This window comes from Natrix helvetica, assembly GCF_964273705.1.
Source record: "Natrix helvetica genome assembly, chromosome: 2".
Classification (NCBI taxonomy): Eukaryota; Metazoa; Chordata; class Lepidosauria; order Squamata; family Natricidae; genus Natrix; species Natrix helvetica.
Window position 1 is genome coordinate 78,712,281 of NC_138552.1, and position 13,026 is coordinate 78,725,306.

The 13,026-nt window shown below is 42.0% G+C and overlaps 1 protein-coding gene across 4 annotated transcripts in view; it reads right to left on the reverse strand.

Moving 5' to 3' along the window:
* Positions 1–13,026, reverse strand: part of PTPRD (protein tyrosine phosphatase receptor type D) — a 1,361,199-nt gene that overhangs the window by 1,030,048 nt on the left and 318,125 nt on the right. For all 4 annotated transcript variants that reach the window (XM_081945773.1, XM_081945775.1, XM_081945774.1 and 1 more), the window contains exon 5: positions 4,832–4,939. The gene's annotated coding sequence lies outside the window, so the exon portion shown is untranslated. The remainder of the gene's footprint in view (positions 1–4,831; positions 4,940–13,026) is intronic.

The following is a 13,026-nucleotide window of genomic DNA, read 5'->3' on the forward strand; positions in this document are numbered from 1 at the left end:
GCTCTGCATTTCTGCCAATGTGGATGCCAGAATTATTTAGAAAAAGTGAGAAAGGCAGGAGACAAATGGACACTTTGACCTGCTTGGGTTTCCATTTATACTGGGTGTTTATAAAAGAAGGACCAGAAAGAAGGATTTAAGACAGAGAATCAGTACGTGCTCTATTAATCTACTTTAACTGATACTAAAATCTGGCTGGGCAAATTACAAGTTGCAGCCAGTAAGGCTTATCAATTCATTACTGCTTTCAAGGATCCTTTTTTTCCTTTGCCTTCAGCTACTGGCAAAGGAGAGGCTTTTACAGTTCAATTTTTCAGTTTATTTTTGACTGCTTTTAATTAAATTTGATGGCCTGCTTCTGCAGAAGTGAAGTTATTGGAGTTGCAAAGCACTTTGCTGTTATACTGATGGCTCCCTTGATATTGGTTCATTATTAACTGCTTTTTCAAAAGTGCTGCTCTCTACTCTCATTTTATAAATATTTAAATAACTGTGACTTTGTGTAACATAAATATCTGGAGATAGAGATTCCAATGCCTATTTAGCATAATCAGAGGTTCTTCTTCTTTTTCTTTCAAGTTACACATTAAGTTAACTGGAAAAACACTCCCCCTAAATCATGGTATTTGCAAGTGTCAGCACAAATTGTAGGAATAAGTTCAAAATTGCGGTAATCAATGACTCAGTTCTAAATGATGCATTGTCCTTTGCTAGTATTTTTAATCTTAATTTGAGGAACAGGGAAATATAAACAATCTATAACCTTACACACACACACACACACACACACACACACTCAGACTGAAGTAATGGTGCATATTAACTTCAGAGTTTTCAGAAGGGAACTTAAAACATATTTTTTGTAACATATATCACCTTGTTATCCATATTTCTAATGAAATTTGAAAATTCTCAATACTTAATTTTAGAATGCACTAGTATCATCTTAGCTTTATATTGATATATATTGATTATTGTAAAATCACCCTGTGTCAAAATTAATTTATTACCACAATACTGGTATGATCCACAGCATTTGGGAAAAAAGTAATTAGGAAAAATTTCTAATATTCCTATGGAGCTGTAACTATAACAATGTAATTCCATGATGTATTATTCCTCAGTGGATTTGCCTAACTTTAACTTGTCTAGCAATCATAACGTTCTTTATAAAGTGTTTTAACAAAGCAACCTCAATCCAGAAGTGAGGTACAAATGAATAAAGCTTTCAACAGGAGCACACTTTACTTGCTACTTATTAGAATAGCTGTTTCAATAATGCATGTGTAATTTATTTTAACTAACTGATTTGCTCTGCTAGACAAATGAAGAAGAGGAAATACAAGGGGAGCCATTTTTCTTTTTCAGATTATAATACTCAAGGAACTTAATATTTCTGGAAATTAAAAAAAAAAAAAACCTCTCATTTTCCAATTTAGTTTGCTTGAGCAACTGTGGTTAGGTCCAAATACAACAGTCCTCAATTTACAACAGATTATTTAGTGATGATTCAAAGTTACAATGGCACTGAAAAAGTGACATGACCTTTTTTACACTTATGACCTTTGCAGCATCCCCATGGTCATGTGATTTACATTTGGATGCTTGACAGCTGGTTCATACTTATGACGATTGCAGTTATAGGAAGGCAAAGTCCATAGCATGATGATACCAGGAAAAGGAATAACTGTTCCAACATTATTGGGAATAAAGTGATTAATCCTGCATGAGATCCATCTTCAGAGATTTGCTGAATTTGACGTGGAGTTTTATAGCACTTTAAAAAGAGTACATAGGATATTTCTGACTAATACAATTCAATGTACCGGTAATGCCAATTACAAACTTACAGCTGCTTACAGAAGGAGAAATCTGTATTCCAAGAACAATAACAAGAAAAGTTTTCATTGGACCTAACTGATGACAATGGCCAGTTTCCAAAGGTTAGCTGGACTATATAAAAGTCCATTCATATAAATGTTGATGCAGCTCCATGTTCACTTATAAAATCACATAGATTCAAAAGGTTTGAAATTGCAAATAATATGATTGTTCTTTGTTGGAAGAAAATGATTCATGCTTACCTAAAACATGCACTCAATTGTCTTTAATATATTATTCACCTAAAATGCATTTCTAGTACTATATAAAGTTAACCTCTGGTAATAAAAAGCCTTCGGAGATGTTGGACCCAAGATCATCTTGAACTAATCCATGTTTGCCCTGAAAACAATGAAGACCAAGCTCTATACAGGTAGTCCTTGACTTACAACTGTTCATTTCACTACCATTCACTACCATTTAGTGACCATTCAACGTTACAATGGCACTGAAAAAAGTGACTTATGACTGTGTTTACTCTCTGACAGTTGCAGCATCCCCTTGATAAAAATCCGGACTCTAGGCAACTGGCATGTATTTATGACAGTTACAGTCAATGTTCCCTCTAAGCTGCATGGCTACGCGGCCGCACACGTGACAAGAAAATGCCACGCAGCAGTTTCCAACTGCCGCGCAGTGATTTTTAATGTCACAGCATGATCTACATTTGATGGGAATCAAGCCGCTGAACTCTGGACTTTAGTCTGGAGAGTGGAAACTAGATGTAGGTTGAGCGACATTAGATGAGTGTCAAATGACAAGCAGTAGGCGGGAGGCTCCAGCACAGTCGGGGAGCAACTGAGCCATGCCCAGGCATGAAAATGTGGCACACAAACACTATACTTTTCTACACACACTGAAAAAAAAAATAGAGTGAACATTGGTTGCAGTGTCCCAATGTCATATGATCAACTTTGGTGACCATCTGGCAATGGGGAAGCCCAATCTACTTAACAACCATGTTACTAATTTAAGAACTGCTGTGATTCACTTAATTGGGGCAAGAAAGGTAAAAAAATGGAGCCAAACTCACTTAACGACTATCTTGCTTAGAAACAGAAATTTTGAGCTCAATTGTGGTTGTAAGTCAAGGACTACCAGTATTATCCATACCCTGGGCATAGAGATTAACATCATCTAACAATAGAAAGCTAAGGCACTTAGCCCTGCTATTACATTCAGGAATTCTGGAAGGACTACCACACGCACAGCAGTCTCAATCTGGAGCTTTAGGCTTAACTTAGTTTATTGTCTATCAACTTTATGACATTATATAATTTACTAAAAGCCTGGCTGTTTTACCAGATATTGGGATTGGGTGGTTTTTAGAGACCATTCTAATTTAGCTTAGGGTTGGGTTTTTTGTTTTGTTTTTTGTTTTGTTTACTATGTTTTCTTTTATACTTTTGTTCCTTTGATTTGTAAGCTGCCCAAAGAAGATCACACTTGAAACTGCAATAATAAAATAGAATAAAACAAATGTTAACCTATAAATATTCACAGCTGGTCAGTCACAGGAATAAAGGGCCATAAGAATCATTGCCATTCCTCTTCCCCAGCTATGTTTCAGGATCTGAAATTTGGTAAGATAAATCTTAGACAGATAAACATTCCTCTCTTTCCTCAATCAGATCAGCAAGCTCATCCACTACCCAATAAATGGATAGATGGGGCCTGGTGTGGATCTGGCATTAACGGAAGCAGTTAGAGATCAGTCAAGGTAATTCTCATGGCATGGAGTCAGGATTCTTGAAGGACTCTCTCTCACCAGTGGTCTCTACCCTGCCTATTTGGGCCCCTACAATTAAAGAAAGCCAACTTGTGAACTCAGGAATCCTGTCATTTCCAAAATGGCTGAGTCTAACCCACTGAGGACTTTGCCAACTGAGATCTTTTTTTTTTCTTAGAAAGCAGAAAAGACATAATTGCCTAATCATAAGAGTTGGGACATTAGTGGGTGTCCATATAAATCTAAGTAAATTAAAGGCAATAATCTGGTCCCTTGGATCCTGGAAAGTCAGAAATCAGAATTGTTATTGGTCTAGTCTACAGCCCTGTTATTTTTGAAGCTCTTCCATTCAAATACTATGCAGATCTGACTGAATAATATCAAATATAGCAACAAGTTCTTCAAATGGGAAGTGTGGATGATCATTGCTGACTAGCTGGCTGAGAAATTAATTGGATTCCTCCAGGTATCTTCATATATTAACTAGTTACCCCAGTTCTCAGCAATGTACTAATTACGATGGCATAAATGTCCCTTCAAACTCTATATTCCTTCATTCATTATCTAACATTTCATTCACATCTAGACTTCAAGTGATTATTGATATCATCCCATGTTTGAGAATCCATCTCTTCTGTCTGAATAATTTATTTTACATCTTCTCTATCTTTAAAGCAACCTTACCAAGTTTGGGGAAAGCCAGATACATTAATTGATCATTTAAAGAATTTCAAGCCAAGATTCTATTGTTTTCCCTTGCGAAGAATCAAGAAAACTGCATTCTAGAAAACTAGATTAGGGAATAGGGATTTATACAATGGGAAGCTTGATTCTGTTGCCAATGTCTTTCTAGATGTTATCTTTTAATTCACTGTTTCATAACGTAATTCTAATCCAATCCAAACCAACTTTTACGATTTCAAAATAAAATTAAGGTTGGGTTAACATGTTTTTATATCAAGGGCTTATGTTTATCCAATGGAACTTGCATTTATTTTAGTGCTATTTTTAAAAAATTTAGTAAAAGACAAATTACAGATTTGTGAAAAAAAAGCATTTCAGTACATTAAAACAAAACTTGGTTTTCATAATACCACTTTCAGTTTAAGAGAGAGACTCTTATATTCCGCTTTGCTCACATAGTATATGTTCTTGTGAAATCTAATCAACACTGTAAATGAAGTTCTGTGATATAGCTTCACATTTCAGAAACTTCCCTACCTTGAGTTGAGGCTGATCGATTCTTCTAAAGCTGGTGCCAACATTCTGTCAATCAGTTGGTTAATTTGATTGTCAAGGCCAGGAAGACAGATGCCTTTTTATCTCCACCTGGAAAATATATGTGTATATATATATGATCAGTTTTTTATGGCCTCTGATGCATAATAGGTTGTTTACCCTGTTATCTTTGCCTGTCACATTAAGGAATTCATTGAACTGTTTTTTGCAAAAATATGTACTTGTATGAGTTACTTTTCGATGACTATAAACAACCTAGACATCTACAGAAATTAATTAAGTTCTTTATCTTTTTTACTTTATTTTATTTTTAACAGTAATAAAAATAGCCAGATTAGATATTGATCAAAGTTTGGTGAATTGGAAAGACATGAATTAAATAGCCCTTACTAAAGCTTATGAAGGTTTAATTATATTTTACTTAAAGAATCTTAGAAATAAATATCATTTCTAAAGTGAGAAAAACATTAAATGCCCACTGCTAGAATTGCAAATTATTATAAATTAGAAAATAGTTTGCTACAGAATGACATTTCAAAACATAATTTCCATTAGTGCTGTTTTGATTGCTGGAAGTGAGACAATTATTTTAATATCTGATCACTCTAACCACACTTGTACAATAAAAGATACATTGTGGGGCATTTTAGACATGTTTCCATGTCATTAAAGATTATTAGCACATACTTTTCCAAACTCATAAAATGTTGGGCAATATTTGTTTAAACTTTGCTAACATTGCTACATAGCTATAGCTTAACATTGATGAGGAGGAGGAGCTTCCGGAGGGAATGGCGGCCGATCTGTGAGCTCCGTATGATTGCGGAGGGGCCTCCCTGCTGAGAGGGGTGCTGCCGACCCTCAGTTTTATCCTGAGGGTCGGGATTTGTCGGCGACCACCCCCGGCTCTGTCCTAGCTTGGACTGGTTGGGCAGGGTGATCGGGTGGTCGGCTGGTCGGGCGAGAGGCGCCGAGCGCCGAGCGGAGAAGCGCGTGGAGACATGGAGGCATGGAGACGCGCTGACCGAACAGCTGATGAACAGCCGTATTCTGTGGAATGGAGTCGGGTAGATTAAAAGGAAGCGGCTGGTGGAGGGCGGAGCTGAGCGAAGCAGACCGGAGGGAAGCAGGCCAGAGTGGCAAGCTTTGAAGAACAATGTCGGAGGTGAGGATTGCCCGGGTGGTGTGCACAGCTCAGGCGGCGAGGTTTTTGGCAATGGCGGCGGCGGGGGAGGCAGTCGGAGACGCCGAGGCAGTCGGAGACGCCGAGCGCCACACCCTCTGGTCGCCATGACCCCTGGTTCTCCAGGGGAGTTGCAGAAGAAGAACGAGGCCCGGGGAGGCTAGAGAGAGTGCTGCCAACTCCAGGAGGCTTGGGAAAGCCTCAGGGAGCTATGGCGGTCTCGGATTTGAGAACAACACCCCCCAGGAAGATGAGCTTCAGGACCCCCGAGGAGGCAGATGGCCATCTCTCCCTGGGCCTGGACATGGAGGAGAGACACCGGGGGGATTGGTGGTCATCTGCTGAAGGCTTGACATTTTTCCTTCTACCCCTATGGACAATTGCCTCCCTTGCCAAAACTTGGATTTCCATCAATTTTCTTTATATCATGACTATGGCTCTCTCATTAACATCCTGCTTTAATCGGCTCCAATATCATCTTGAGCGCCTCCTTAGATAAATCTAGCTAGTTGGCTAGCCCACCAACTTACCCTTTCCATCTAGGGTAAGGACAATTTCACGACAAACTATGATTCCATCTTCAGCACTTGAAATAATCTTGCCCCGTGATTTTTTGTATGATTCTCACGTACACAAGGTCTGACCTACTGCCACTGCGAGAGTCCCCCCTCTCGCAGGTATGGCCTCCTGCCCTTTCGAGGGCCCACCTTGAGGACGGGTTTATTAACCCAGAGAGGTGGCGGAAGCGCACATTGAGGGGTTTTTTAATTAAAAATCTTTTAAAAATTATAAGGGGTTCCAGGGATGGGGGGGAGGAACAGGTCAGGAGGGATGGGAGAGCCAGGCGTCTAGGTGTGGTCGAAGGAGGAGGGAGCGGAGTGGGGGAGGAGAGGGAAGATAGCATTCCTGTGCAGGGCTCTTTGATACCAACGGTCGTGGGGAGGGGCAGGTACGAGGACAGATCAAGAGCGCGTAGTCGGTTGGGAGACCGGGGTTTTTGGTCATTCCCGGTCGTTTGTACCAACCCCTGCATACTAGGTGGTCAGGATCTACAGACCCAAGGCCTGAGACTGCTGTTATGCAACGCGAGGTCCGTTGTCAATAAGGCCCCCCTCATCCACGATCTAATTTTGGAGGGGGAGCCGGACCTCGCAGGAATAACCGAGACCTGGTTGGGCCACGAGGGAGGTCTTCCCCTCGTGGAAATGTGCCCACCAGGTTATCGAGCATTTCACCAGCCTCGGGCCCAGGGAAGGGGCGGTGGGGTAGCAGTGATTATCCGGGAAGACTTAGAGCCGAGAGAGTTCACTGTGCCACAGACATCCGGGTGTGAGTCCCTTGTCGTGAGATGGGGCCCAGGGAGGCAGTTGGGCCTGCTGATAGTATACCTGGCTCCTCGCTATACGTCAGCGGCCCTGCCTGAACTCCTCGAGCTGATCTCATCGGTGGCGGTTGAGACCCCCAAACTTTTAGTGATGGGGGATTTTAATCTGCCGTCGATGGGAGAAGCGTCTGAGGGGGTTCGGGAGTTCATGGCTTCCATGACAGCCATGGACCTGACCCAGTTAATTCAGGGCCCTACTCACGAGGGAGGCCACACGCTGGACCTTGTCTTTGTCTCTGGCCAGTGGATGAGTGATCTGGGAATAGGGGATCTAGACACTATTCCCCTGTCATGGTCGGATCACTCACTGCTCCGGCTGGACTTCCCTGGTGCTACCCCCCGCCGCGAGGAGGCGGAACTGGAAGGTATTAGATGGTTCCGCCCCAAGCGCCTGATGGAACCGGATAGGTTCCAGACGGAACTTGGGCCACCTCCTGTGGACCTGACCCGCCCCCGAGTAGAGGACCTGGTAGTCGCATGGAATAGTGCGGCTACCGGGGCCCTAGACCGGGTGGCGCCTTTGCGGCCTCTCCTGCGACGAAGAACCACCCTGGCACCTTGGTTTACCGAGGAGCTAAGGGTGATGAAACGCCACAAGAGACGCCTAGAGAGTCGTTGGAGATCCTCCCGTTCCGAATTTGACCGAGCACAGGCACGAGCATATTTGAAGACGTACCTTGTGGCACTAAGAGCGGCCAAACGTCAACATTGCGCTGCTCTTATTGCGTCTGCAGATAACCGCCCTGCCGCCCTGTTTCGGGTGACCCGTTCCCTCTTGTTTGAGAGACCACGGGAAGCCCCTTTACAGGGTAGAGCAGAGGAGTTTGGGAATTATCTACAGGACAAAGTCGCTCAAATCCGGATGGGATGGACCCCTTTCAGTGGTTCAGTAGAGACGCCCGTTGCGAGTCTTGAGGGACCGCTTTGGGAGGAGTTTGACTCGGTTGCCATCGAGGATTTGGACAGGTTGCGTGGACGTCTGCGACCCACCACATGTTTATTGGACCCGTGTCCCTCCTGGCTTGTACTGGCATCCTGGGAGGTCACGCGTGACTGGCTCCTGGGCCTGGTGAACGCCTCGCTGGGTGAGGGGTCTCTACCGGCCGCCTTGAAAGAGGCGGTGGTGAGGCCCCTGCTCAAGAAGCCTTCCCTGGACCCAACGGACCTAGTCAATTATCGTCCAGTCTCCAACCTTCCTTTTTTGGCGAAGGTTGTAGAGAGTGTGGTAGCACAGCAGTTCCCACGTCACCTGGAGGAAAATGATTATCTAGACCCGCGCCAGTCCGGCTTCCGACCCGGTCACAGCACGGAGACGGCCTTGGTCGCATTGGTTGATGATCTCTGGAGGGCCAGAGATAGGGGTTGTTCCTCTATCCTGGTCCTATTAGATCTCTCGGCGGCGTTCGATACCATCGACCATGGTATCCTGTTGCACCGGCTAGAGGGGCTGGGAGTCAGAGGCACCGTTTTACGGTGGTTTGGCTCCTACCTCTCTGGTCGGACGCAACGTGTGTTGACAGGGGAGCAGAGTTCGACCCGGAGGCCACTCACATGTGGGGTGCCACAGGGATCGGTGCTCTCGCCTCTCCTGTTCAACACATATATGAAACCGCTGGGCGAGATCATCCGTGGTTTTGGAGTGGGATATCATCTGTATGCTGATGATACTCAGCTATACATTTCCACTCCGAACCACCCCAATGAGGCCGTCGAAATGATGTCCCGGTGTCTGGAGGCCGTACGGGTCTGGATGGATGGCAACCGACTAAAACTCAACCCTTCCAAGACGGAGTGGCTGTGGCTTCCGGCCTCCCGGTTCAACCAGGTGCTTCCATCTCTGGCCATCGGGGGCGTCCAACTAGCCCCCATGGAACAGGTGCGCAATTTGGGCGTCCTCCTGGATGCCCGGCTGTCCATGGATAACCATGTAACAGCCATGGCAAGGGGGGCGTTCCATCAGGTTCGCCTGATGCGCCAATTGCGCCCCTTATTGGACCGGGATGCCCTACGCACAGTCACCCATGCGCTAGTGACGTCTCGCCTGGATTACTGCAATGCTCTCTACATGGGGCTTCCCTTGAGATGCACTCGGAGACTACAGTTGGTCCAGAACGCGGCCGCGCGGGTGATTATGGGGAGGACTAGATACTCCCCTGTAACACCTCTCCTGCGCGAGCTGCACTGGCTTCCTGTGGTCTACCGAGTGCGTTTCAAGGTTTTGATTATGATCTTTAAAGCGCTCCATGGCACAGGGCCTAGTTATATGCAGGATCGCATCCTGCCTCACACATCCCTACGACCAATTCGCTCACACAGAGAGGGACTTCTCCGGGTGCCGTCCGCCAAACAGTGCCGGGGGGCGACACCCAGGAGCAGAGCCTTCTCTGTGGTGGGCCCAGCCCTGTGGAATGACCTCCCCCGTGACATCAGGATTACTTCCGATCTCCGCTCCTTCCGTGTACAGCTGAAGACCCACCTCTTTCAATTATCTGGCCTGGCTCAATCGTAATTATTCTTATTCCTCCTAACTGGTTTTAAATTGTATTTTAAACGTTAAATTTTAATTCTATATGGGGTTTTTATAATTGGGGTATCTTAATGCGGGTTTTTTAACTGTCTATATGATGTAAATTGTCTACCTCCTCCGAGTTCGAGTCCGTGTTTGTGTATCTGTATGTATGTTCTGTATGTACGCCTATGTGTTTTTATATATTTTCTGTGTTTTATATGCCCCATTGTACGCCGCCCCGAGTCCTACTTGGAAAGGGAGCGGCTAATAAATTCAAACTTATTACTTATTATTATTATTATTATTTTTTTTAAAAATAGTTGCTCAAAACTTTTTCAAAGTATCTGTTCCATAGGAAACTTTCAGGATGCAATATATTTGGCAGTTTATATCAATTTTTTCTTGGAGTTTTGTATCATTCTCAAGTTGCTCACTGATTTAAGTATGAATTTCACTTTTGATTGTCAACACTATGCTATGACCACACATACTTTTGTGATGTTTCCAAGTTGATTTCCCGCTGATGTAGCAGGGTATAGAATACTTAAGCTTCTGAGTAAGAATTTACAGAATTTGTATATTGTATGAAATTGGGTCACAGACACAGCAAGAAACACACATTTAGACAACTTTAATTAAGAAGACAAAGTGAAAATACTTTCAGTTGGAAATAATCCCCCCGTTTATAAAATCAACTTTTATAGTTCTAGGTTTGTTTGTTTTTGATGGTGACTAATTGCCATTCAGAGTCTGTAAAACGACTAAGGAAATCACAAGAGATAATAAGGTCTAGTAAGCAGAATGGTCAGTGACATATTTCTAGCCATTGAACCACAGTTATAAAACATTGATCAAAAGTCCCTGCAGATTTGACAAGGCTGTGACCTTCCAAATAGTATGCAACTATATGGGACAATGACAGGGTTGCACTGTGTGTCTGGAATAGTATTTGTCTTGAACGCCAACATAGATGTGAAAACCCTTCTAGTGACTACTAATACTCCAAGGTATTCCCAGTTAGAAAATCACTTTAAAATCTTAAACAAAGTAGAGGCTATTCTACAAATGCACTAATAACTATTGCAGTGGCTAAAGATAAAGATCCAAGATATAGCCTGGAAAGATCCAGGAAATAATATTTTGTGTTTTTATTGCATTTGTTGCTGTTTGGTTGATTTTGTCTCCCAGTTGTTTAGAGTAGTTTTGGCATTTTTGTCCACCTAAGGCCTGGGAGAGGCAGATGTTGTTCTTTGATAGTATTAAAGGTACCCTCTGAAGATGTAAACTGTTCTAAGTAAAGCTATTTTTTGCAGTTGACTAATAGTAAATTTGCTAATGCCAGTAGTGTTCAAGTGATGCTCCAGCTGTTTTGGAATTGTATTGGTATTATATTTGCTTCCTTTGCCATAGTCATTGTATTATTATTTTTATTGTATCTTCTTCTAGTGTCTACTCATAGCATCTTTCTCTTTCAGCTTCTTTCTAAGAATGACCACCCGGCCAGTGTACCCATCTGCTGATAAATCCTGGGAGTAAAATACAAGATGGAAATTTTTCTCTTGCTATTAGAACTTTACAAATAGGACATTTTTAAAGTAGAAAAAAAATAATAAAGGGGAAAAATCAATAAATATTTTCCTTATCCAACCCAGGTTGATTCCAAAAGGATTGTGCTTCAGTCTCCATTCCCTGTAATCCATCCAATTTTCTTCATGACTGATATAAAACAAATGGGAGGAAACAGTTGCAATTGGCACCAGCAGTTAGTGTCAGATTAGAATAGCTACAACTCTAACAGCCCATGTAAACATCTACCAAGAATGCACCCTGCCTACAAAGATGTTAGCATCTTAAGTGCATTGGGCTCAAAATATTCACTGACATGCCTCTACTCATTTCAAGAGAGCAATATAACTTGTGGAAATGAAAATTTAATGAGGGAAACAGCCATAAGACAATGCACAAGCTTTCTAGGACTGCTTGTGAATAATTGTCAGTAACATGGTATTATGCCTATCTAAATAAAATAAAATCAGTGGACAGAAACATTCTATTTATTCTAGGTGTGAAAAGAAGAGCTTTAAAATGAAGAATTGAAACTTTGATGGTTTATTGGAGTTGCTGTGAGAAACATATATAAACTTATTTTATGCATCAATGCATGAAGCATAAAATGTTTAAATTTAAAAAGGTGCACAGAGAAATCACGTTCAAGAAAATATGTACATTTCACGGATGTTTCACAATCTTTTTTTTTATTTTTGAGATTCAATTATTAAAAGCAAAAAACAAAAGCAAACTGCTTATATGACATTGAACGTTGCCCCCATTTAATAATAAGGATGAGTAGCAATGTATGGAAAAAATGTTTCCCTTGAGTTCATTTGCATTTAATCTATTTAGCAAATCTTATAAAATGACATTTTAAATATCCTCTTCTGGAGGAAAAAAAAATGAAAAGAGAGAGCAGAAATGAACTCACGAGATTTTTCATAAACATTCTTTGATGATCTTCATTTTTCATAATATTGTGTGCTAAAGCTTTAATATACAAGTCATTCTTTAAGTTGAAGAAGGTATTTTAATAGCCTAGATATTAAATATTCAACCTGATGTGCCCCGTGATGTAGAAGCTTTTCTGGTTAAGATACACACTCTGCTTTATTTGCTTCTATAATAGAAACCAGTTTAAATCTTTATTTTATTGCCCCAACCCCAGAGTTTCCAAGATACCAGCTCTTGAATTATTATGTATAACCTTGTTCCTTCATATGTAGAGATAAGCCCATGTAGGATCTTATAGGATCTCCTGACTTGTGTCATGTTTTGCTGACTGCCGACTGCCAGCAGTTTTCCCAGCAATTCTGCTTACTGCCGACAGCCAATAGTTCGGTAGTTTGAGTCTCAACGGCTCAAGGTTGACTCAGCCTTCCATCTTCCCAAGGTCAATAAAATGAGGAAACAGATTGTTGGGGACAATATGCTGACGTTATAATTTTGTGATTTTGAATATGAAATCTCAGTACATTAAACAATTTGGCTGCCACCTTAATAATTTTTGGAAAAATCTTTAAAAACATGGTTTTGCTCTCAGGCCAGTG